Raw genomic sequence first — 26,453 nt, 5'->3', positions numbered from 1 at the left:
CAAGAAATGTAAAATAGCGTCTCTGCTGAGTCCAGATGAAGATTGTTTCAGGAGATTAAAAATAACCATCGCTTTGAGTCCCTTTGTTCCTTAACTATTCAATATCTTACTTACAACTGGTCAGAACTTCATTATAAATTATTTCGGATTAAAGCATCAAAAATTTTTTTCAATAAAAATGTGTGTTTTCCCCTGCCCTGTAGCTTGAGAATCTAGTCAGACCATTTCACTGGGGGAAACAAATCTTCCACTGCAAACTGGAACATTTTCCATAGTTAAAATTTAAGCAGAAAAAATAAATCTGTTTTTCTCCTAGCTCTAATATTAACAATTCTAGCAATGGAATAGGACACTCAGAAATAGGTTAGTTTGATATCCTTGATAGTCAGTAATTCACAGTGGAGACTGTCATAGAATCATAGAACACGAGGACTGGAAGGGACCTCGAGTCCAGACCCTTGCCCTCATGGCAGGACCAAATACTGTCTAGACCATCCCTGATAGACATTTATCTAACCTACTCTTAAATATCTCCAGAGATGGAGATTCCACAACCTCCCTGGGCAATTTATTCCAGTGTTTGACTACCATGACAGTTAGGAACTTTTTCCTAATGTTCAACCTAAACCTCCCTTGCTGCAGTTTAAGCCCATTGCTTCTTGTTCTATCCTCAGAGGCCAAGATGAACAAGTTTTCTCCCTCTTCCTTATGACACCCTTGTAGATACCTGAAAACTACTATCATGTCCCCCCTCAATCTTCTCTTTTCTAAACTAAACAAACCCTATTCTTTTAGCCTTCCTTCTTAAGTCATGTTCTCTAGACCTTTAGTCATTCTTGTTGCTCTTCTCTGGACCCTCTCCAATTTCTCCATATCCTTCTTGAAATGCAGTGCCCAGAACTGGACACAATACTCCAACTGAGGCCTAACTAGCGCAGAGTAGAGCAGAAGAATGACTTCTCGTGTCTTCCTCACAACACACCTGTTAATGCATCCCAGAATCATGTTTGCTTTTTTTGCAACAATATCACACTGCTGACTCATATTCAGCTTGTGGTCCACTATAACCCCTAGATCCTTTTCTGCCGTACTCCTTTCTAGACAGTCGCTTTCCATTCCGTATATGTGAAACTGATTGTTCCTTCCTAAGTGGAGCACTTTGCATTTGTCTTTATTAAACGTCATCCTGTTTCGCTCAGATCATTTCTCCAATTTGTCCAGATCATTTTGAATTATGACCCTATCCTCAAGATTAGTCACAACCCCTCCCAGCTTGGTATCATCTTCAAACGTAATAAGCGTACTTTCTATGCCAATATCTAAATCGTTGATGAAGATATTGAACAGAGCCGGTCCCAAAACAGACCCCTGCAGAACCCCACTTGTTATACTTTTCCAGCAGGATTGACAACCGTTAATGACTACTCTCTGAGTATGGTTATCCAGCCTGTTATGCATCCACCTTATAATAGCCCCATCTAAGTTGTATTTGCCTAGTTTATTGATAAGAATGTCATGCGAGACCATATCAAACGCCTTACTAAAGTCTAGGTATACCACATCCACCGCTTCTCCCTTATCCACAAGACTCGTTATCCTATCAAAGAAAGCTATCAGATTGGTTTGACATGATTTGTTCTTTAGAAATCCATGCTGGCTGTTCCGCATCACCATGCCACCTTCCAAGTGTTTACAGATGATTTCCTTAATTACTTGCTCCATTATCTTTCCTGGCACAGAAGTTAAACTAACTGGTCTGTAGTTTCCTGGGTTGTTCTTATTTCCCTTTTTATAAATGGGCACTATATTTGCCCTTTTCCAGTCTTCTGGAATCTCTCCTATCGCCCATGATTTTCCAAAGATGATAGCTAGAGGCTTAGATACCTCCTCTATCAGCTCCTTAAGTATTCTAGGGTGCATTTAATCAGCCCCTGGTGACTTGCAGGCATCTAACTTTTCTAGGTGATTTTTAACTTGTTCTTTTTTTATTTTATCTTCTAAACCTACCCCCTTCCCACTAGCATTCACTATGTTAGGCATTCCTTCAGACTTCTCAGTGAAGACCAAAACAAAGAAGTCATTAAGCATCTCTGCCATTTCCAAATTTCCGGTTACTGTTTCTCCCTCCTCACTGACCAGTGGGCCTACCCTGTCCTTGGTCTTCCTCTTGCTTCTAATGTATTTATAAAAAGTCTTCTTGTTTCCCTTTATTCCCGTAGCTAGTTTGAGCTTATTTTGTGCCTTTGCCTTTCTAATCTTACCCCTGTATTCCTGTGTTGTTTGCCTATATTCATCCTTTGTAATTTGTCACACTTTCCATTTTTTATAGGACTCCTTTTTTATTTTTAGATCATGCAATAATTTGAAAAACTGCCAACTCTCCTCAGCTGTTTTCCCCCTTAGTCTTGATTACCATGGGACCTTACCTATCAGCAGGGCTTCACAAATAATACAATCTACTCGCCTTTGGCGAGCAGATTGTAACCTGGAAGAGCCAGGTTCGGACGATCTGCGCATGCACAGATTGCCGGACAGCACGGCTGGCGAGCAGGGCTCGTCGTGGTTTGGCGAGCGCTGCCTATCAGCTCTCTGAGCTTACCAAAATCAGCCTTCCTGAAATCCACTGTCTCTATTTTGCTGTTCTCCCTTCTACCCTTCCTTAGAATTCTGAACTCTATGATTTCATGATCACTTTCACCCAAGCAGCCTTCCACTTTCAAATTCTCAACCAGTTCCTCCCTATTTGTTAGGATCAAATCTAGAACAGCTTCCCCCCGGTAGCTTTTTCAATCTTCTGAAATAAAAAGTTGTCTCCAATGCAGTCCAAGAATTTATTGGATAGTCTGTGCCCCGCTGTGTTATTTTCCCAACATATATCTGGATAGCTGAAGTCCCCCATCACCACCAAATCTTGGGCTTTGGATGATATTGTTAGTTGTTTAAAAAAAGCCTCATCCACTTTTTCCACCTGGGTAGGTGACCTGTAGTAGTCTCCAAGCATGACATCACCCTTGTTTTTAATCCCTTTTAGCCTAACCCAGAGACTCTCAACACTTCCGTCTCCTATGTTCATCTCCACCTCACTCCAAGTGTGTTCATTTTTAATATATAAGGCAACACCTCCTCCCTTTTTTCCCTCTCTATCCTTCCTGAGCAAGCTGTTCCCTTCTATACAAACATTCCAATCATGTGTATTATCCCACCAAGTTTCTATGATGCCAACAATGTCATAATTGTACTTATTTATTAGCACTTCCAGTTCTTCCTGCTTATTACCCATACTTCTCGCATCTGTATATAGGTATCTAAGATACTGATTTGACTTTGCCTTCCAGTTTTGCCCTGATCCTCCTTTCTCTCTGCCATTATAGCCCACGCTCCAATTTCCAACCGATGACGAAGTCAATCAGTCATGATGAAGGCTGCTTATTAACAAACAGATTAACACTAAGCTTTTGGAGTTGAATCCAAAATATGGTAGGCAAATATGCAAATAAGAATGACTGGGTTCGATCAGAAAACATTTATTGACAAAATCAAAGTCTGAGCCAATATTTACCACAAATAACCTTAATGCTGGGTTTTGTGCCCTGTCTGCTGCCTCATCCTACTTCTGGCCTATTTCACCAATACAGACATCATAATTCTCAGGCAGAGTTTGTTTGATAAGTTCTATATTTACCCTAGGCTTCGGTATTAACCCATACCATCAAGAAGAACGCCATTTCACAGAGCCACCCACTTGGCTTTGATTACTGTCATCTAGTAAGTCTGATGTTATGGTTTTTGACAATAAAACATGCATGGATTTAGTCTGACATAATTTCAATTGTTTATCCCACCTACAAATTTTTCACCTGAAAGCTGAGGTGACAAATTCCACTGAATGCAGGAGAAAATGAAAGGCAGTTCATTTTAAATCAAAGGAACTTATAAAATAGTTTTATTGTTGAAAAACCAGATGTACTTAAGCATTTGTATGCTATTTCACTGAAATTCATTTCTGGATAACAGTAATGCAAGGAAATTGCCTCTTTCCGGCTCATGCAGGAAAACTCCTAACAATGTGCTTAAATCCTTCTCTATTCAGGAAAGAATGTAAGCACATACTGAAATGCTCTCATGAAACCCCACCAAATACAATGGGGTGGTGCATGGACCTAGGGGTTACCTGTGTAGATCTACTTGCAAGGTTGGGGTAACAGCTACAGTGGACAAATGTTAACTTTTAATGGTGCAAAGAGTGTGACAGTCATCTAAATGTGGGCATCTCTTTTAGCAATAAGAAAGACATCATTTAAAACAACATTATCAGGGACCTGTCAACCCAGCAATGCAAAAAATTTAGGATTATTTACAAAGCAAATCTATATTACAAATAGCATTAATCTCTAAACATATTGGCTATTTTAAAGTGCTCCATGCTGAAGTTTGCCATCCTCAGCATTTTCTATTTTGTTAAGATTGGTTAAAATGTCAAATTGTTAAAGATCAACTAAAAGCCTGATTCACCCCTTCATTGGTGATGAGCTAGCTATAGGAACCAATAAGGGAAATAATGCACCTCCCTGAGCATGGGCCTGCCAGCACACATGAGAGCAGCCTCAGAGGTCACTTAAACCTGCACCTCAGAGCTAACAGTCCCTACAGGCCACTCCAGCAGCCAAGGCGTAGAAATACTCTGTCTGCACTCCATCCTTGGCATACCTCCCATGCCAGGTAATAAGAGAGCCAGCTATGCTGTTTGTGCAACTCATCTTTAATATCTGCTACCGGGATGAATTTGCAGTGTTAGCAGTGAGGAAAACAAAAACAAAACAAACATAGGTTTTTACTTATAAACTGGCCCAATTTTATTTGGAATAATTTAGGGACATATTGGTTAACCCCATGCCATATATATATATATACTCACTGTTTAGAACAGAACCACATTTTAGTAATTAACTGATAATTCCTTGGTTATAATCTGTTGTTAGTAACTTGGGTGACTGCTCACTAAAAAGGAATATAAAGCAGGAGTAATGAAGTACCTAACAACAGTAAACAACGCACTCAAAGAATTTTTCTACCAAAAAAGGCTACTGAATTTGTAGAGTCACTGCTTTTATTATTCCTCTTTTTTTCCGCCTAATATAGCAGTTCCACATTAATATGAACGGAACTTTGAGCTACATGGCTAACATCATTGCATGTTTGGATGTCATTTTAATTAAATCCTACAAAGATAGTATATTATCAAGACAATAGTGAGCAAAGAGTATACAAATATATAGAAATTTCATTATACATATATGTGTTGAGCTACAGGAGCAAAACTTTTTCATTGTGTATCTACGGAGACTGTATTACAATCTCAAATTACAATTACCGTATATACTCGAGAATAAGCCGACCCGAATATAAGCCGAGGCACCTAATTTTACCACAAAGAACTGGGAAAAAATATTGACTCGAGTATAAGCCTAGGGTAGGAAATGAGGCAGCTACTGGTAAATGTAAAAAATGAAGATAGATACCAATAGCACCAGTCACACATGGGAACAGACGCTCGGACACTCGGCCCAACCAGCTCAGCCCCCGCCGCCCCCGCCCGGACCTTTCCCAGGCCAGAGCCCCTCTCGGCTGCTCCCCGAGCCTCCCTGCCGGCGGCCCCGGGGCGAGGCCGCTGGCTCCGAGCAGCACCTGCGGGCGCACCCGCAACCCAAGCGGCCGGCAGAGGCTCCGAGCGCCCCGCGCAGCGACGGCCCCCGACACACGGAGCCCAGCCCGCTCCCGGCAGCGCCCCCCACCCCGAGCGCCTCGGTTACCGGGGTCGGAGCTCCGGGCTCACGCGGCTAGACCCGGCCGGCGGCAGAGACGCGCTGAGCCCACCCGCCTCAGTTCTCGAGACGCTGACTCGAGTATAAGCCGAGGGGGGCATTTTTCAGCACAAAAAATGTGCTGAAAAACTCGGCTTATACTCGAGTATATACGGTACATCCGTAATAGCCTAGTGGAGCACAAGATTGGGAATCAGATCTTCTGAATTCTGTTTCTGGTAATGTAACTGACTAAGTAACCATGGATGTGTCAGTTAAGCTATTTCTGCAATAATTTATCCATTTGTAAAATGGGGATAAGAGTTACACAGATCACAAAATCATTGTGAACATTAACTATTAAGGATTCTGAGATTCTACAGCAAAAGTGTGTAATGCTAATATTTAGTATTGATATGGTGCTTTAGAAAGCAGTTATTAAACTAATGAAACTGTGTGGTAGGAAATATTTATTATTATTAACAACAATATTAACACTAATACTAAGACTTCAGTCCACAGAAAATAAAGCAATTCTGAATAAAGGCTGTTACAGCACCTTCAAGTTTCCCATTTGTTTGTTTAAGCATTACTGCAGAAAGGTAGTTTGTGGAACACCTTTTTTCTGGTCCCACTCTATTAGTCTCATACTTCTCTGCTAGGTCAATCGTTATCAAAGAATTCATTTAAAAAACAGGAGCTAAGAATGGGAATGCACATAAATAGTTGGTGCATTCATTACATATGAAAAAAACATCCATGCCTGGTGTGATGGTGCGTACACCCCACACTGGCCATCCAAGAGCTGAATTAGACCAAGTGACCCAATTAGCCTGCAAAGGCTAGAGGCAGTTAATCAGGGAGAGACTTACTTGTGAAGTTAACAGGCAGGGCCTATAAGGTAGTGGCAACAGATAGGTCTGTTAGAAAAGACTACAGGAAGACATGCAGCAGTCACACTCTTCATGAAGAGGGTTCCTGGAGCAGTTATACTTAGAGGGAAAAGGGGAATGAAGAGTGATAGGAACCAATGCACAGAAGAAGCAGTGAGGGCTGAGAAAGGAAAGCCCAGAATTGCAGAGCTGAGGGTCCCTGGATTGGAACTTGGGGAAGAAGGTGAACTCAGGTTCTCACACCAGCCTATAAGGCAGCAGTGGGAAATAACCCGTCCACATGCAGTACACCAGGGATAGCCCCCGATGAGCTACTGCTGCTGTATTTACCTACTCCTCTGCAGGTACGGGCACTTCCAGCACCAGTTGACTGCAGATTGCTGTTCTCAGACAATGGGAACAGTGGAAAGGGGTGGTTTTGTCCGCACTGCTTCCCACAGCTCCCATTGACCAGGAATGGCGATCTGCAGCCCACGGGAGGTGCAAACAGCCATACCAAAGATGCAGATAAATATAGTGAGAAAGCCCAGCAGGGTGATCCACTGCCGTCCTGTGCCCACCCCTGCTCTAAGGGAAGGGCATGAAGCTGAGGCAGTGAATAGGACTGCTGATGGACTGTACCCCAGAAGGGAGACTGTACCCCAGAATAAGAATGTTAAGGGACCTTGCACCTATTTTGTATACTTATAAACCCATCTGCTAGAGATCTAGTTTTGAATGTATTTCTCTCACCCTCTGATCTCACTCTCTCCCCAAAGGGATATGCTACAAAAAAGATACACAAGTATATTCAGATCTCAAATCTGAATATTAGAAGACGGAATGACTTCACACGTGCAGCCTTGCAGGAGGGTGCCAGAGTTTGACGTCATGGTCTCAAATCCAGCAGAGTCAACATGTTTATGCAGCTGCATGTTATCTCAATTCACTGACAAGAACAATAACTCCTGGACTTGGTACAGTGTAAATAAAACTGCTTATTTCTAAAGCTTATTGGAAAAAATCCTGTGAGTGGTAAAATGTTTGAGCCTCTAGTTAAAAGTCAATTTTGATATCAATGTGATAGTTAACCAAAACTCTCAAATTATATACCGCGTATCTTTTTTTCCTTAAACAAAAACAAAGATTGAAAAACAGATTTTTTTTCTTTTTGTTTTACTTGGGAAGAAAAAGAATGCAACTAATCCTCAATAGATGGACAGTAATGCTCCTCTGAGCAATCCAATGAATTGGCATTGTAGGCATTTGCCTTGCCATACATCTGGTGTTTTAACTTACAGAAACTGTATCTTGACAAAATGTATTTGATTGTATTATAATTAAATGGAAGGGAAAAACTAAAAGTCCTAACGTGGGTGGCTGAACAGCAATTTCCACAAGGAGCTGCCAATGCTGCAAAACGTTAATTAGACCGCCTGTTAGCAGTGTGCTCAACAGGTTGGTAGTGGCTATCTCAGATTAATTTGGATTGCTGTTTTAAAATAATAGAAGTGGGTAGTGGATATATCCCCTTAGCATAGCCATAGCTGGTGCATGTGATATGAACACACAAGTCTAGAAAAGGTTTCACATGGCTGATTCACACCTCTCCACTTTGTAAAAAGCAAAGTGAAATCTTGCTCCAGTATGTCCAACTCCATAACAGAAAAGGCAAATTTGTCTAAATTTGTTAAACCTCCAATCAAAAGCCACATTCTGGTCCTTCATAAGCAGCTGCATAGAGCTGCAAAGTACCCTTACTAATGCATATGTGTTTCAAAAGCACTTAGAAAAAATCTACTGAAAATCTGTGATTCCTTGACAGTGCTATTATGGATGTATATGGTTTCCATGGTGTCATCCAGACATCTCAGAAAAAGTCACAGCATCCAAAGAAGTGGGCAGAATATATTACAGACAAGATTTACATTATCCTCATACCCCCTCAGGCTGAGGAATATGCCAGGCCCTTTTGACGACACAACATTATGTATGGCCATAACATTCTGTAGGCAGATGCCTTTCACACATGTACAGGGCATGGGCACATGTAAAGCTACATCATAGGCATGACCAAAATCTGAATAATGGTTCCATCTTCCACATGGACTTGCCACTGTTTTCTCTTTCTCTGTCCCTTACTCTCTCCCACACCTAAAGCATAATTTTTCTCATTATCCTCAAGAGTGTGTTTAGACTAGGCTGGAAAGCTACGACCCCACAGGCCAAATGCTTTCCTTGATCTGGCCCATGAAGTTCAGGGCTCTCTCCACCTGCAATAGGGCGAGCTGGCACCGGTGCTCCAGCCATATGGAGGAGTGCTGTGGCTGGAACACCAGTGCGGGCTCCCCAATTTGAGGGGAGCCCACAGTCTCATGGGTCCAATCAAGGCAAGCTTCAAGAGAGATTTGGCTCATGGGCTCTGCCTGGCATGGGGAAGAAGTGGCTCTGCATGCTCCAGGAAAGCACTCCTTGCAGCATTCAAAGCTGTGCAGAGCCACTTGTGCCTCCCCCCCCAGGAGCTATGCCAGGTAGGCACCCCAAATCCCTGTGTCCTCCCACCTCTTCCCTTCTGCCCAGACCCTGCATCCCCACCTCACTCCTGTACTCTCCCTTCTGCCCAGACCCCTCACCTGCACCATACCTTCTGCCCAGACCCTTCACCCTCAGCCCACTTCTGCATCCTACATCCTTGTCCAGACCTTCACCCCCACCTCACTCCTGCACCCTAGCTCCTGACCAGACCCAACATCCCCACCACAGTCCGCTCCCTGGAAGCCCCCTTCTGCACAATGAACCCCTCATTTTTGGCCCCATCTTAGAACCTAGAGGGGCCCCCACAAAATCTACTAGCCGCAGGCCTCCAGAAGAATTAATCCAGGGCTAGGGGGAAGGTGTCTCATCTCTCCCCTGTTACGCTGGAGCTTAAGGGGAGTGAGGTAAGTGTCTTTTTATTTCTGCTTCCCAGTTGTTGGCTACATCTGTGAGAGTTTTTTTAATCTTCACTGGGGGACTAGCGATGGTTTGTTTGTTTTGTTTCGCTTCTTACTTGCATGTGGCTCCCAACTGATTTTTCTGTTGGTCAGTGACCCTTACCCCCAAAAAGTTCCCACCTCCTGATTTAAGGTCCATGTGAACAAAAAAGGTTATCCTTCTTTCAGAGGGTGGGGAAGCTTCTTCCTGGCTGCCTGGAAGCAAAAAAGTTGTCTTCAGCTCACTACTCTGCACAGGTGACTAGGGGGAAACAGAACGTTGGATGTTCCAGGGGTTTCAGTGCCAGCCTGGGACTTGGGATTTCCAGTTCCAATTCCCTGCTCTGCCAGAATTCACCTGCAACTTTCAGTAGGTCACCAAGGATTTGTCTTCACTGACGAGTTAACTTATGCTTGTCCCTAATTCTAGTCCTGCCCCCGCAAAATCTCTTAACTCATGTGGTGATGCTTTTAACTAGAGCTGGTGGGGGTGCAGAGTACAGCTTGAGTTAGCATTTCTTGTCAGCTGCTAGTACGATCTAATGTCACTAACAGAATTGCTTTGCATGGGCCAGCTGTTGTTTCACAAGGTAGCTGGTCTCTTGTGAGCTCAGCTAATTTGAATGTAGATCATTCAAGTTAACTCGGCAGCGAAGAACTACACCGAGTCTCTCTGTGCCTCTGTTACTCATCTGGATAACAGCAATTCTCTATCTCACCGGTAGTGTGAGGATAGATATATTAAAGATTCTGAGACACTCTGATACAATAGTAATAGGATCTAGATAAGTATAGATAATGAAGCTGGGCTGGAGGATGCAGAGCAAATGACAGAAGACACTGCATAAGAGCTACTGCACTGGCTTGGAAGACTGCACCAAGGAGCACTTTGCACACCTTGGCTGTTTGGTGAGCCAGCCTGGGATTTTTTTCTATTATGTTTTCAGGCAGTATCAGACCAGTTTGTCTTGTTCTTTTTGTAGACACATCATCCTGAGATCCTCGGGAAAGAGGGGAAAATTTGAGGAAGGATACAGGAAACCAGTAATATTACAGTATTTTGTTTCCTCTCTCCCCACAGGTAATTTCCATATTAAGTACCTTGTGTGGCATGGTGCTGGTGGTGCTCACAAGGGCATCATGACTGATGACATTGAAAAATGATAAGCATACATACAAAGAAACAGGTGTTATGAGGAAAAACCCTGACAACCTTGCTCAGGCTTGTACTCAGTCCTGGCATAGGCAAAACCCAATTGAGACGAGGAGGAGGTTGCCTAGGACTGAATACAATGCACCTCCAGATTTGGTTTCATATTTGTAATACTTGCACATACCAACCTATTACAGATTAGTTATTCACATTCTGGCACCATGCTGTCTTCATTAGAGCATCAGATTGTCCTACATCTTCATCACTTACTCTCTCTTCAATCAACTGTTCAACTTCTGCCCTTTTTGGCTTCTTTCATAAGGCACGATTAAAAGCTTATTGTTCCCAGAATACAGACTTTAGAATCCAAATTAGCTGAAAATTAATAATTTCCACCTGTTACCTGCTCTCTGACTGGAACCCAGTTGGCTCAGGTTAGAAAAGAGCAAAGTTAGGTTCACAGTAAATTGTTTCCTTTCCTTTCCTTCCTTCAATGATTTGTTTTGTTTTTTAAAAAGGCAGATGGAAAGCTTCCAGAAAGTAAAGTTTTCCAGATGTAATAAATGTCAAGACAGATCCTAAATTTGACTGAAAAAACTGAACAGTAAGAAACCAACCAACCAACCAACCGAACCAACCACTAAATGGAGAAAAGGGGGTGGAAACAAAAGAAAAAAAAACTTGCTGCATAAATGAAACCACAACCAAACTGCTTTGTTTAACGGAAGGCTGAAAGTTACTGTTCATCATGCCAGTTATCAGGAAATGATATTCACATTGAAATGCACTAATAAAGTTTTCTAATATATTGGTGGGGGGACAAAAAGAGAGAAAAATCTTAGATTCAGCCTAACAATATCTTTACATTTAATTATCTTGTTGATTTTTATGAAGATACTGTATATTTCAGTGCCACATCTGAAAATACAACAAAACCAGAAATATTTTCTTACACTGATATTTCTTGCTATATTCCAACATTAGAGAAAAATCAATAAGGATTAATTTATGGAAAATACTTTTAGCAACTGACAAATGACAGAAATTCTCAGCAGAGCTAACAGGAGTGTGAAAATAATTTGAAATAAGTATGCGGCCACCCTATTTTTGTGCTAAAATAAACAGGAACAAAAAACATTTCCGAAGTAAGTGAAACATGTTTTACAGTTGATAAAATGAGACCCAGTCAAGTGTATCACATGGAAGCCTTTGGATCCATTCCCATTTCTCAAGCTAGTTCCAAAATTACCTTCCAGCTGCACATAATACAGTGGAAACATTTCAATGGCCTGTCAAAACATCTAGCACTAAAGCAAAGAAATATAGGAAAGAACTGAGACCCTCATACTGGTTTGGTCTTCCAAGAGAAAAAAAAACACGTAATAGTTAAAATATGTAATTTGCCTAAGTTTGGACTTCCTATTCCCTGTAGTTCAAAGAAACCTGAAAAGACCACATGAGAAATACAATATGCAGAAATTAGTTTAAAAATACTGAAATGAGTATGTCAACTGAGCGTCTCCTAGTACAGAGGCAGGCAAACTACAGCCCATGGGCCATATCCGTCCACTCAGAGCTTTTGATCTAGCCTTGAAGATGACCAGTTTGGTTGCACAGTGGGAATAAACCAGGCTCCCTGCCTGCTGTGGCCCTGTGCCACTCCCAGATGTGGTACAGGGCACAGTGGCTCAGGGTATGGGCAGAGAAGGCTCTGCATGCTGCCCTTGCCAACAGGCACCATGCCTGGAGCTCCAACTGATCAAGTATGGGGAACCATACCCATTGGGAGCTATGGGGACAGTGCCTGCAGGCGAGGGCAGCTCATGGAACCATCTGCACTTCCACTCCAGGAGCTGCTGCCAGAACTATTGGCCACTCCTGGGAACAGCACAGAGCCAGGGCAGGGGAGAGCCTGTCTTCCTGCTGCGCCGCTGACTGGGAGACACTTGAGGTAAGTGGTGCCTGGCTGGAGCCCGCATCCCAGACCTTTCCTGCACCCCATCCCCAAAACCCCTCACGCACCCCAACCCCCTGCCCTGATCCTCCTCCCACACCCCTGCATTAATGTCCAGACACACAATGTCCATACTCAGATGTGGTCCTCAGGCCAAATGGTCCATGCCTTGCCTAGCAACACAACACAGGTGCTGCTCATGATCATCCCAAAATGCCAGGGGTCCTTCCTGACTGTCAGGGTCATAAATATTCAAATACAAGATTTTCAAGAGCTCAAAGCCAGAGCAGGAGGTGAGAGGCTGAGGACGGGGGGGGGGGGGGGGGGTGCAGAATGCAGGGCGGGGGGGCTCAGGCAAGGGAGCTCAGGGCTGGGGGCTGGGAGGGCAGTGGGGGCTTAATGGGTCCACCCTTGTTATGTATGACAGTTGCTCTGACAGTGGCTGCTCCTGGGGAGCAGGGCTGCACTGCTCTGTCAGTTCTGTCTGGGGGAGTCCCAGGGCTACACTACCTGGCCCTCCAGGCCAGTGGCTCCTCGTGGCGGGGGGTGGGAGGGAGTCAGAAGGGTTTATTGAGATTTGCTTATCGGATAGTCAACTAGTCCTTCACATCCCTATACAAGAGTCTGGGTTGGAGTGTCTGAGGGGACTCAAGGCAGGAGATTTGGGTATATGATGGACTCAGGGCACAGAGTTGGGGTGTGTGTGGGGGGGTGCAGGAATATTATAGCAGGGGACTGGGGATGTAGACCTGCAGGAGTCTGGGGTTGTAGGGGTGCATGAGTTTGGGAATATCGGGGTTTGATGGGCTTAGATCTGGGGCATGGGAGATGCAAGAGTGTTATGATGCTATGGCCAGATTAGGGCTGGAGCGCAATTGGGGACTTGTTGGCCAGGCTTCATTTTTAAATAAAGTAAAATATTATGTCCAACACAAAAGGTTTCAACACTGTCTTTATTTATGGCAGGGATGGGAAACATTTTTTGGGTCATGGGCCACTGATCCACAGAAAAACCACACAGATGAGAAGCCAACAACAACAAAAACCCTACCCCTCCAAAAACTCCCAACCCTCACTGATGTGACCCCCCTCAACTCCCCTGGCACTCCAGCCCCTTGGGGGCGGGTAGGGCCAAGGAGGACTGAGATTCAAGGTTTCAGGCCAGATTAACTCTTCTGGCATTCCAGAGTTAGTGGATTTTGTGGGCTTTCCTAGGCTCTGGGGTGGGGCCAAAATGGAGGGGTCCAGTGTGTATGACAGAGCTGCATTGAGTGGGATAGGGATGGGGGGGGCAGGATCTGTATGGGAGGTAGGGTATAGGAACAGGCTGGGATAGGGTGCCAGGCCAGGGGAGAGGGGGCAGTAGCGGGTTAGGAGTAGGTGTCTGGCAAGGGGGAAGGGGACAGGAGTGGGCTGGGGAGTGCAGGGTCTCAGTGTGGGTGGGTGGCAGTGTGTGCACAGTCTGGGAAGCACTTACTTTTTTACCCCAGAGTCTATAACAGTGTTTATTCATTGTAACAGATGCAAGTCGATCCCATGTGGCAACTAGCTACTACTCCACATGGGAAGGGAATAAGGGTACGTCTACACTGCATCCCTAGTTCGAACTAGGGATGCAAATGGAGACAATCGAAGTAGTTAATGAAGCGGGGATTTAAATATCCCGCGCTCCATTAACATGATCTCGCCGGCGCGCTAGTTCGAATCACAGCTGATTCGAACCAGGAAGTGCGCGCCGGGACGCGTTAGTTCGGACTAAAGCCCTTAGTCCAAACTAATGTTACTCCTCATTTTTTGAGGAGTAACATTAGTTTGGACTAAGGGCTTTAGTCCGAACTAACGCGTCCCGGCGCGCACTTCCTGGTTCGAATCAGCTGTGATTCGAACTAGCGCGCCGGCGAGATCATGTTAATGGAGCGCGGGATATTTAAATCCCCGCTTCATTAACTACTTCGATTGTCTCCATTTGCATCCCTAGTTCGAACTAGGGATGCAGTGTAGACGTACCCTAAGTTAGTGGCCCAAAGGCCAAGTGTGGAATGGAGGCCATGCCTTGCCAGGAGTGCAGGAAGTCCGGCTGACAAGCCCGGGCATGGATGGGAAATGGCCTGCTCAGTTGCGCTTCTTGTAGTTTTCCAGGCTGGCCAGGATCCAGCCCACCAGCACCAGGAAAGCCAGGAAGAAGGTGCTCAGGCTGATGACGGACTCCAGCGACCCCATGGGGCTCTCTGGCAAGTGTGAGTGCATGGAGTGTGTGGGCAGTGCCAGGCAGGGACGGAGCAGTGGGAACATGGCCCTGGCAGCCACAGTCCTTCACAGGCAAGATGGCTTTTGCGCCCCACGCTGCTCTCAGGCTTCCTGTCCCAGGTATGGCTTCACGCTGCTACACTGATCAGATTCTGGCCAATGGGGCAGCAGGAAAAGTCTCCAGGCAACGCGTCGGTTGCTGCTTTGTTCCTCCAGTTGGGGAACGGGGCACATGCATGGGTGGAGCTGTTCGTGGCTCCTGTTTCTTCCCCTGTTGCACAGCGAGGCTTGAGGCTTTCTCCTCCCCCCTCAGGAAGCTGGTGCTGGCTCCAATCATATGAGGGGCGCGAGACTGAATTGCCAGTGCGGGTTCCTTGCTGCAGGAGGTAGGGTGGTGTTCAGCTCAAGCTACAAGCCATATTTGGCTCCTAAGTGAGACATCTGTGGCTCGCGAGCAATAGGCTGCCAACCCGATCTATAGTGTGAAGCTCACAGCAGGTTGTTTTGTGACACTCCGGGCCACACTTTCAAGAGTTCTGTACCAATGTGCGGAGTTATCTGAAAAATATGGCCCCAAATGTTTTGTCTTCTGCCTGTTTCTTAAAGCTATAAGAACAAGATAATTCATCAACCCCTCCCTCTCCAAAAAAGGTGGTGGGCTGGGGAAAGAAACATGGAAAAAATAGAAATAACCTTCTAACCTAAAGGGAACAAATGACCCGATAAAAACTCATGTACAGTCATCCTTACAGGAAAGAAGGGAATTTAAGATGATTTTTGGTTATGAAAGCAGGACTGGAAGAGGAGAAAGATCACTAGCAGCTCAACATGTGATGCTGGACGCCTCTTCCTTAGCGCATGACAGAACTGAATTAGTACAGAGCATCACAGCATGCTGACTGATATCTGCAGCTGCTATTTTGTTCCCTGGAATCCCAGCTTGCATATAAAGATAAAGTTTCTAGCTGCTATAGTGGCAAAAAAAGCCTCAAAATACGAAGTGATTGTTACTGATGAAGAGCTGCCTGGGTATATATATTCACTGCGGTGTTAATCTGGGCTCTTACCATTGCCCCAACCCCCTCTGGTCTACACACAGAACCTTCTCGCTGAGTGTGATAGTGCTTTTAACCTGGGCTAGGTGGCCTCTCCAAGGCTGACGGCTAGAATGGAGGTGATGCTTTCTCTCATGCTGGTAACCCACCCAAGTTGTAGTAAGGACACAGACTAAAGCACTCGAGTCCAGATAGTCCTCCAATGCCTTCTCAGAATTCTCTCCCATCTGTCCAGAAAGACAGACAATAAAGCCCTGAAAATCCCTGGCTATCCACTTTAAATCTACAGCTATCTGCATCCACAGATGTTTACCATCTTTGCGGATTGGATGCTGATTCTAATTTATGTATCCGCTGCAGGGCCCTAAAGGTGATAGCATCCTGGTGTGGGTGCAGATGCAGATACATATAAAAGACGGAGTGTTCTGACATGTTCTCCCACAATTCACTGGGAAAAAATCATACTGAGCATTAAGGGCCATGGGCTGTGCCCCCAGAAGGCCTACAGATACAATTGGTTGAGTACAGCACCAGTGAGGACACAGTAACTCGAGTGTGGCCTTGTTGTATGGACACTCACATGTGGACTAACTCAGGTAATGATAACTTTAACTGACTCTGCAGTGTGTAGGTAGAGCTCCTCAGATAGCTCTGATGTGGTGACCTGACCTATACATCTCAAGTAGGTGTTCAATCAGATGCCCAGTAATGATCATTTAAAATATTAACATTATTAACTATTTCATTCTTCACGCAAGAATGAAACTCCCCTCCCGCTCACACCTTCCCAAATTCAACCAAATGGTCACCATTGTGCTATTATAATGCCTTAAGTATAACTGAATCCCTTTGCAAACTGTATATTGTTGACACACAATGGTGAAGTTATTTTGTGGGTGGAGCCTGGAAGACATTTTCCCCAGTATAAGCCCACCGCATGCTGTGATTAAAGCTTTAAGGCCGTAGATGTGAACAATGGAATATTTACATACAAAAAACGATTTTCAACTTGATATCAGTTATGTTGTTAAAATCCCTATTGCAGAAATGTCTGGAGTTTGCTGTGCTGAGCTTTTAAAAGCAACATTTCTTATATTGCCACAGTTTTAGCATCTGTATTCAAAACCACAAAGAACAGGAAGTTGCCTTTGCTGCATTTATTCAAATATGCGTAAATCAAGTCTGATGCAAAAGGTTTCATGTTGTGCCCCAGTTGACCTCTTAATTGGGTTTTTGTGGAAAAGGGCAGGTTTAAATCTCATTGGTAAATTACTGAACTTTGGTACTGAAAATGATTATGCAGCCTATTAGCTCTGTACCCATAAAAAGGACTACATTTAAGTTAGCATAGCTCTTTAACTCCCTCGAAAACTCTTTAACTCGCCCGTCTTCATTGCTAGATTATACCTGGGTAAACAATAAAGTCTGAACATGCTCACAGTAAATTTGTCAATTATTAAATCACAACTCTTTTTGGTGTAAATCCTATTTTGTCAATATCATGCACATTTTCTAAAAGCCATACCATTTCAGAATGGATGTTTTTCTCCACAGTAATATCAGAATCCTGGATAAAACCAAAGCATTTGTAGTTGCTGTGAGGAAATCAAAGCCAACAAGTTGCAAATGGCTTTTATTCAACATCATGTTTCATTGCTCTCATCATCCCAAGCTGCATGGCAAACAGCTGTTGTATTTACTGTATGTAGCTCTTCATTAAGGAGAGGGGGAAATTGCATATGGAATGACATATTCTTCAACCCAGCTGCTTCTCCTACTCTAAGGATGGGGGCGGGGGACACACACAGAAACGCAGACCATGAAGAGATTCAGTTCTATTTTAAAAAGTGTAATGTGCTTTTATTCATACATAGTAAATAATACATCCATCAAGGGAGTCTGGTGACATCATGAACCATGAGTACAAAGTTCCTCTGCTTTATGCCAATTTGAGGAGTGCATTAATATATGTGGGATATAGTACAGGTTTTTAATTCTGCTATGGAGCCAGTGAAACTGAGTGGCTAACAACTAACACAACCAGTATGGACTAGAAATGCATTGCAAAGTAGCAACTGCACAAGCTTCCTCCACACAGCTGTCGATGTATCTCCATCCTGTCCTCCAGCACCTTCTGTTCCTGCATTTCAGGTTGCCCATCCTCCCAATTAGTGTGGTGGTTTCATTACGTGGAGCACAAATAAAAAGGCATTCAGAGATCCGAATCTACTTTCTCATTTGGAAAATAGATGATGATCTTCAAACCCATTGTTATTTGGGTCTTAAAGAAGGATTTGAGTATAGATCCCTGATAATAAAAGGCTAGAGGACTAACCACCTTGCCACGTTCTATCCTTATAGTATAGCCTGGAAAATTTGATTTCCCAGTGCTCCTGGGACAAGTACTATTTTTACATGCGAGTACAATATCATTAGTTTTTCTAGTGTCATCAAGCCAAGGGTAGGCAGATAGGTCAGGTGCATGGAATGATACATTTCTATTACAATTTTGCAAATGTCTTATAAAACATGGTAAATACACAAGATTTTCCTTTTCTTGGTCTCCCAAGCTGGGAGGGGTTGCAAGTGCTTTGGAGGTTAGGGTCAAAATTCAAAATGATCTGGACAAACTGGAGAAATGGTCTAAGATAAATAGGATGAAGTTTAATAAGGATGAATGCAATGTACTCCAATTAGGAGGGAACAATTAGTTGCACACATACAGAATGGGAAGTGACTGTCTAGGAAAGAGTACCGTAGAAAGGGAGCTACAGGTCATAGTGGACCACAAGCTAAATATGAGTCAACAGTGTGACACTTGCAAAAAAAGCCAACATCATTCTGGGTCACCTTAACAGGAGTGTTATGAGCAAGACACGAGAAGTCATTCTTCCACTTTATTCTGCTCCGATTAGACCTCAGTTTGAGTATTGTGTTTACTTTTTGATTGACAGATCCAGACAAGTACCCAGGAAACTGCTTCTTCAAGACAGTCCCAATAAGTAAAATAACAGAACACCATAAGTCCACTAGTCATCACCGATACCCTCAGCTCAAAACCTCTGCAGCATATTGTTAACAATCTACAACCTATCCTGGAAAATGATCCCTCACTTTCACAGGCCTTAGGAGAACTGGCCAATTCTTGCCTACAGACAAATCATTATCCTGAAGCAAATTCTTGCCTGCTGTTACACATCACACCTCAGACATGCTCACCCAGGAACCTACCCCTGCAATAACCTCTGCTGCCATTTCTGTCCATACATCCCTATAAGTGACACCATCTCAGGACCTAACCACATGAGCTACAACATCAGAGGCTCATGCAACTGCACATCCTCTAATGTGATATATGCCATCAAGTGCCAGCAATGCCCCTCTGCCATGTATATTGGCCAAACCGGACAGTCTTTACAACAAAGGGTAAATGGACACAAATCAGTCATCAGAAATGATAATACGCATAAATCTGAAGGGGAACATTTTAACCTACCTGCACACTCATAAATGGATTTAAAAGTAGCCATTCTTCTACAAAGGAATTTCACGAGCCAATTACAGAGAAAGAAAGAGTCCAGAATTGACCTTCATATGCAAATTTGACACTGTTTTCCTGGACTTGAACAAAGACATTAACTGGATGTTGCAATATAAAGCCAGCTTTCTGTGCATTTAATACCTCTTTTACATCAAAAGCTAAGCCCACTCTATTAACCTCATTAGCACTGGTACTGCTATTGAAAGGTATTTTTTTCCTTTCCTTTTTTTTTCCCTTTCCTTTTCTGTTATAAATTCTGGGTTCCTATTATTTCCAGTCCAGCTTCTGGCTCATCTGAAGAAGTGGGTTTTGTCCACAAAAGCTCATGATACTATATATATTTTGTTAGTATCTAAAGTGTCACAGTACTACTAGTTCTTTTTAAACGTAGGTCAGTAAAATCTCCCAAAGATATCAATGGAAATTGCTCTTTTTGTCACATGAGATGTATTTCACCACCAAAAAGGTTAGACATCTATTTAAGTGAAATTTACATTGGGTACATCTAGACTACATGCCTCTGTCCTGGAATGAGGTATACCTGGGTGGTCAACAGATACCTTTGATGTCGCCACCCGCGTGTCCAGACTATCGCGCTGAGCTGACAAACAGCTGATCAGCTGTTTGTCGGCTCAGCGCGGCAGCCATGTAAATTTAAATGAAGCGGCGATTATTTAAATCGCCGCTTCATTTTACTATGTCTGGTAGCCTAATCTACATGCCTCTGTCGTCTAGACGTACCCATTCTCAAGGAGCATTCTGTGCGAGTGGGTTGATTGCACAACAAACTCTGCAGCAGCAAAACTGTGGCGTTTGCAATTTTCTTTCTTCTTTGCCTTAGGTTTCAGGCTAGTCAGTTGTAGGGTGAAATAATATGACTGAGGGCACATAAAATGTGTGAGAACAATATCATGTAGCTGATTCTTGACTTAAAATACCTTCGTGAAGATGTGATAATGAAAGGTGAGACAAAAAGGCAGAGTATTCCTGAAAGGCAATGAACTTTCTAGCCACCTGCTGCTGCTGCAGAAGTTCAGAGTACTTCCTCATCCACAAGTCTAACAAATTCAACTTTGGTTTTATTTAATTTTTGTGAAGTTTTCTTTTTTAAAACTACTACCAAATGGTTTCCAAAAGAAGGAACATTATATTACATAGCAAGCTTCAGTTTCCAAAGTCCCTGGGAAAGTGAGCCATGTTTAAGAGAAGCCCATAGGAATACTTTAAACATTCTGATTTGCTAGAGTTATGCCTGTCTTAATCTTTTCATCCTCATCCTGGTCTTTTATGTAACCAGTCTGGCACACTCACAGCAGAAAAGAGAAAAAAAAAGATTTAGAAAAAAAAAACCAATAAAATGGGCTGAGAGCCATATTGTGTCCTACATAGTATATTCCAACAAAAACACCAACAAACCCTGAGTTTCCATGGTTATCTTTCTATCAGCAATTTGCCCACACTCCCACACATGAAAGAGATGGGGGTAGTCAACAACTAGAAGCAAGAGAGATCTGTGGGACAACTATGCCTCTACACAATAATCCTGTCGTACCATTCCTCAAGCTGGCAATATGGCTCTTTCAGGGGACCTGTTGCCATTTACTGACTCCTTAAATTCTGATTAGATTTCTGAATTGGAAGTGTGCAGTCTCAGCAGGGAAGCAGACTAGAGATCAACTACACTCTGACTGCGCTTCATCCTACCCCTTTCCCTTAAAAAGAAACCCGGAGTGTAGCCAAAACCGGGCAGAGGAATTTTTTGGGGGAAAGACAACAAACCATGGAGACTGTACTTTACAAATGATCTTGACCCTATGTCTACAGAAGTAGAAAGAATACTACAGCCCCGTGTTAACAACAAGGCTGTGTCTACATTGGCACCCCTTTCTGGAAAAGGGATACTAATGTAGCACTTTGGAATAGGCAAATCCGCGGGGGATTTAAATATCCCCCGCGGTATTTGCATTAACATGGCTGCCGCTTTTTTCCGGCTTGGAGATAAGCCGGAGAAAAGCGCCAGTCTAGACGTGATTCTCCGGAAAATAAAGCCTTTTCCAGAGGATCTCTTATTCCTACTTGAAGGAATAAGAGATCCTCCGGAAAAGGCTTTATTTTCCGGAGAATCACGTCTAGACTGGCGCTTTTCTCCGGCTTATCTCCAAGCCGGAAAAAAGCGGCAGCCATGTTAATGCAAATACCGCGGGGGATATTTAAATCCCCCGCGGATTTGCCTATTCCAAAGTGCTACATTAGTATCCCTTTTCCGGAAAGGGAGGCCAGTGTAGACACAGCCCAAGTGTAATTTTGCACAGTATTACTTTTTGCAACACAGAATTTCTTTTCCAACAATTTCTAAGTGCTACTTTTATTATGCTATAATCTAAAGACCATCCCACACCATATTTCATATAGCAGTGACTGATCAGAGCCCTTCAAAGAATCAAGTACAATTTAATTCTCTCGAACACATATCAGAAAAATATCTTTTCCAAAATTACCATCAGGTAACTAATGATAAATGCATTCCACACATGAAACTATTTAGGCTGAGCAGAACTGATGAATAATTTGACCCTGATATAAAATATATACTGTATAAAAGTATGTTTTGAAATAAAAAAAAACCTAACAATTATTTTTTAAAAGAACATTTACAAAACAGCTTACAAACAAATGACTGCTTCTTTCCAGTGTTTTAAGGAGTGGTTGGTGACATTTTTAAAATGAAAAGAACTGAGGAAAGCAAGTCACGGCTTTTGTAGCTTGAGAAATTATAAACATTTTCCAAGCTTCCCTCCCATTCTTACACATATTGCTCAACATGTACATTCTTCATTTTAAAACTCTGCGCTCAGTCTTCATTTAATTCCATCCCTAATGAGTAGCAAACTCAAGGAAATTATGGCAATTTACACCACAGGAGCTGCCCCAAAAGATGTACTGTGTCATTCTATATAACAGTTCCCCCACGCACACAATCCTGCCTTACCCACACAGAATACTGCAAATAGTACCACAGGGCACACAGTTTCTAAGCTGATGGCAATGTAATGTAACAATTCATTTAGTTAGTACAGAAAGGACAAAAGGGTATTATTATATATTATATTTGATCCTTTCCAAAGCAGTGCTCTCTTGAATTAATATATTTCAGTATAAAAAAGTTAGTGACCTGCATAGCCAGAGGCAGCAGTAAAGTAAGAGAGAATAATTTTTTTTCTAAAGGTTATGGCTTACACTGTAAGTGGAAGGTGCAATATCTAGCTCAGTGGAAGTAGGTATGTTCAAGCTAGAGTGCTAAAAATAGCAGGGTAGCCACAGCAGCAAGGGTGGGCGACAATCCCATCCGACGGCATGTTTACAATACAAACTTTTGCCAACCCAAATTTCGGTGGCATATAGCCACCACAGTTAATAGATTGCTTCTGAACGTGCATATTTGGTTCCCTGCACGGATCTGACCTGTACTAGGTGGGAATGCTTGTGTTGATGCTCAGTGCAGTGCATCATGGGTAAGTATCCCAGAGTGCAAATCGCCACCGTACAGGGCAAAGTCTTTTGGGAACTTTTGGCAATTCATGGTGGGGTAGAAACAAGTAGTGCTGGGGTAATTGTGCAGTGAAGTTTCATATTCCCGTTTCTATGACTGGTCTATAGCTATGTTTACACAGCCTCCTCTCTTCACAGGCCAGGAGTGCCAGTATTTCCTATTTCAGGCTGGAGCACATCTGGGCTATTTAGCCAGTACAGTCAGTTGTGCAGTTGCCCACACCAATGGAAAGTGATGAAGTGTGCTTGCCAACATGGACAATCAGGAAAATACATTTCAAAAATGTGCAGCAAAGGGGACTCCTCATTTTTTCAATAGTACGGGTTCTTTCGAAAAAGGTTTTTTTTTCCCCCAAAACAACCCCATCTAGACTGCGCTTTCACTTTCGAAAAACCCTTTTTTGAAAAAGCATTTGATGCAGATATGCAAATGAAGCACAGGATATTTAAATCTACACTTCATTTGCACTCATTTACACTCAAAAGATTTGCTTCATTTACATTCCTCTTTCGAAAGAGGAATAAAAAAACAGGATTATGTAGCACTTTAAAGACTAACAAGAGGAATGTAATTTAGACGTGCCCTCAGGAAGGTGATGTTACTGTGTCAGCACAATGGAAGGCTTACATCAGTGGGATGGTGGGAGACAAACTCTGGGTGCAGGTTGACACAAGGTGGCTTACGTCAACCTAATTTTGAAGTGTAGACCAAACTTGAGACTAGGGATGCCAGATGGTTTAACAAAAAATACCGAAACACACCCTACTTCCCCCGCCCAAAATATGGGAAAAAAATTCTGTTGAGGAAAAAAAAAAGAGAGGAGACTAAAGTTGCCAAGAACCCCCCCACCTCCAAACAAGAATTGTGGACCAAAACCAAAAAAATTTAAAAAACAATATTTTTAAAAAGTAGACTGCCCCTTTAAGACAGCCACCATCTTGGGCACCATTTTTAAAACCCTGCAGCTCCCAGCTCCAATCCGGTAAGCACAGGGAACAGGGGTGATTGGGGGGGGACGACACACGAGCGGCTTAGTGAGCCGCAATTTTGGGGGCCAAGAGGAACATGTGGCTTGCGAGCCACAGGTTGGCCAAGGCTGGTGTTGAGGGAGGCATCAAGTGGCCAGCTCCTGAGTCTCTGCTGGTCACGTGGGCCAGAGCTTTGTGCACTCCGCACCCGCCTAGCAAGTGCCCCCTGCTGCCCCCCTTCACTACGACTCTGCCACGCTCCTCACTCCTCCGCCCACGCCAGACGTGGCAAGGGAAAATTGTCCCCACCAGGCTTCTGTCCGATGGAAACAGAAAATACCAGACATTTCACATGTCCGGTATTTCCTGTTTTTTTTTACTGGACGGAGCCCACAAATACCAGACTGTCTGGGTAAATACCGGACACCTGGCAACCCTACGTGAGACGTGGACTCAGGCAGCCACTATGAGCAACTACCTGCATTGCTATTTTTAGTGCACTAGTCTGAACAAAGATAGCACTTGTAGGTTTAACCAACCTGGAAATTACACTTCCAGCTGCAGTGTAGATGTGCCTTCTGGGTAGCTATAAAAATGTAAACCTCTACTATATACAAACTACAACAGCACTAGTTACTCCAGGTAAAAGAGCATTAAAAGTTGAACGCCATTCTTCACTGAATAGTTCCTTGATTTGAAAAGAACTGTGTTCAATTAATACTGGTTATTAAGTCAAAGATTTAGTTTTAAAGTCAGAACTTACTATTAGGATAGAAAAATAAAACTGAACATCATAAAGTATTGCCAACTCTTGTTAAAATGTTATTGAGAGTTTCAGGATAGTAGGTGTTAGAAATTATGGTATTATGTGAATCTCGGCTTTCATTAAAAAAAAACACAAATATTTGTAGCCCTGATGTCTGTGGAGAAAAGCAGGAAAATGTGATTCCTAAAGGTTCAAAAAGCCGGAGGCAAAATGAAAAAATAAGCCTCAAAATTTAGAGGTTAAAATCTTATGATTTGGAGGCCATGACTCATGATTTTTTAATGCTCGCGATTCGCAATATTGGAGACATGCAGTAACAATTCCTTGGCCAAATAAGATTTCACAGCAGTGGTGAGCAACTTGCAGCCTGAAGGACGAATGCAGTCCATTGAGATTCTTTGTGTGATCCATGAGACATTTTGTTTACCATTGCCCACCTGCAGGGTTGCCAGATTCTGCTGGTTTTTGTCCATGTTGTTTTTTTCCTACTGATATTACAAAAGTGACATGCACATACAGTAAGGGTATGTGAAGCGAGGTGCGTGCTGATTACACACAAAATTGTGAGAGCCATGTGCTCCCTCTGCATCCAATCAAAACGTTGGTTCAAATCAGCACACCCTGCAAATTCTAGGTAAGCAAGCACAGTAGCAAAACTACCCGATCCTGGGAGACCATCTTGGTTATGACAACCTTGCCGCCCACTGAGAGTAAGGAGGGCCACTTATGCAGCTCACTCACTAGTTTAGGTTGCAGATCACTGCATCAAGGTTATTAACTGAGTCAAAAATACTGCAATTGCTAGGACTTGAACTGAAAGTCTTCTGGTCCCACATGTCCCTTATCTAAGGAAAATCTCCATAAGCTGGATTACTATTAGTAGGATCCAAATTTTTGCTTCTGCTTCACTGCATAGTGGTCCCATTTCCTAGTCACATAACTAGTTGTATCTGAACTGTTTGTTATATTCATGGCGCATGTACAGAGAAATGGAAGTAACACATAATTACACCTTCCGGGCATTTGCAGTGTGACTACTTTCTTTCTCAGAACCCAGAACTCTAAGGGGATGTCTCACTACAGCTACTGCTCCGCAGACGTGCTGCACTGCACATGCTTGTCAGAAGAGATTTTTGTAATCAATGTCATTAATCCACCTTTCCAAGAGATGGTAGCTAGGTGGATGGAGGAATTCTTCTATCCACCTAGCCGTGCCCACCCTGGGATTCTTCACAGCCCTGAGTGCTATAGCTAGGTTAAATCTAGTTTTTAAGTTAGACCAGACCTCCCACCTACATCAGGCTGCTTACCTAAGGCTGAGATGCACAATACAACCCTCCTTGCCCAAGTCAAGCTCTTTTCTTTCATCCAAGAAAACTCAGATCATATGGCTTCTCTCACAGCACCTTAGCTTGGAAGCATGACTAGGAAACCCTTTATAATGGATGTGATACCTTTTCATTTTAATCCAGTTTCAATAGACTACATTATTGTTGGTAGATTCTTAATTATAAACACTTTTGGGCAGTGACTGGTTTTCCTTTATAGGTTCCGTATAGCACTGAATGTAGCAT

At 43.2% G+C, this 26,453-nt stretch overlaps 1 protein-coding gene and 1 long non-coding RNA gene across 4 annotated transcripts in view; one reads left to right on the top strand and one right to left on the bottom strand.

The window, feature by feature from the left end:
* LOC112544074 (uncharacterized) overlaps window positions 1–7,613 on the top strand; it is a 95,263-nt gene extending 87,650 nt beyond the window's left edge. The window contains exon 4 of the long non-coding RNA XR_003087394.2: window positions 7,453–7,613. This is a non-coding gene — a long non-coding RNA (uncharacterized LOC112544074). The remainder of the gene's footprint in view (window positions 1–7,452) is intronic.
* Window positions 1–26,453, bottom strand: part of PHACTR2 (phosphatase and actin regulator 2) — a 198,182-nt gene that overhangs the window by 62,026 nt on the left and 109,703 nt on the right. The window lies entirely within an intron of this gene.

This window comes from Pelodiscus sinensis, chromosome 3 (assembly GCF_049634645.1).
Source record: "Pelodiscus sinensis isolate JC-2024 chromosome 3, ASM4963464v1, whole genome shotgun sequence".
Taxonomy (NCBI): domain Eukaryota; kingdom Metazoa; phylum Chordata; order Testudines; family Trionychidae; genus Pelodiscus; species Pelodiscus sinensis.
This window is presented reverse-complemented; position numbering and strand designations above follow the sequence as displayed.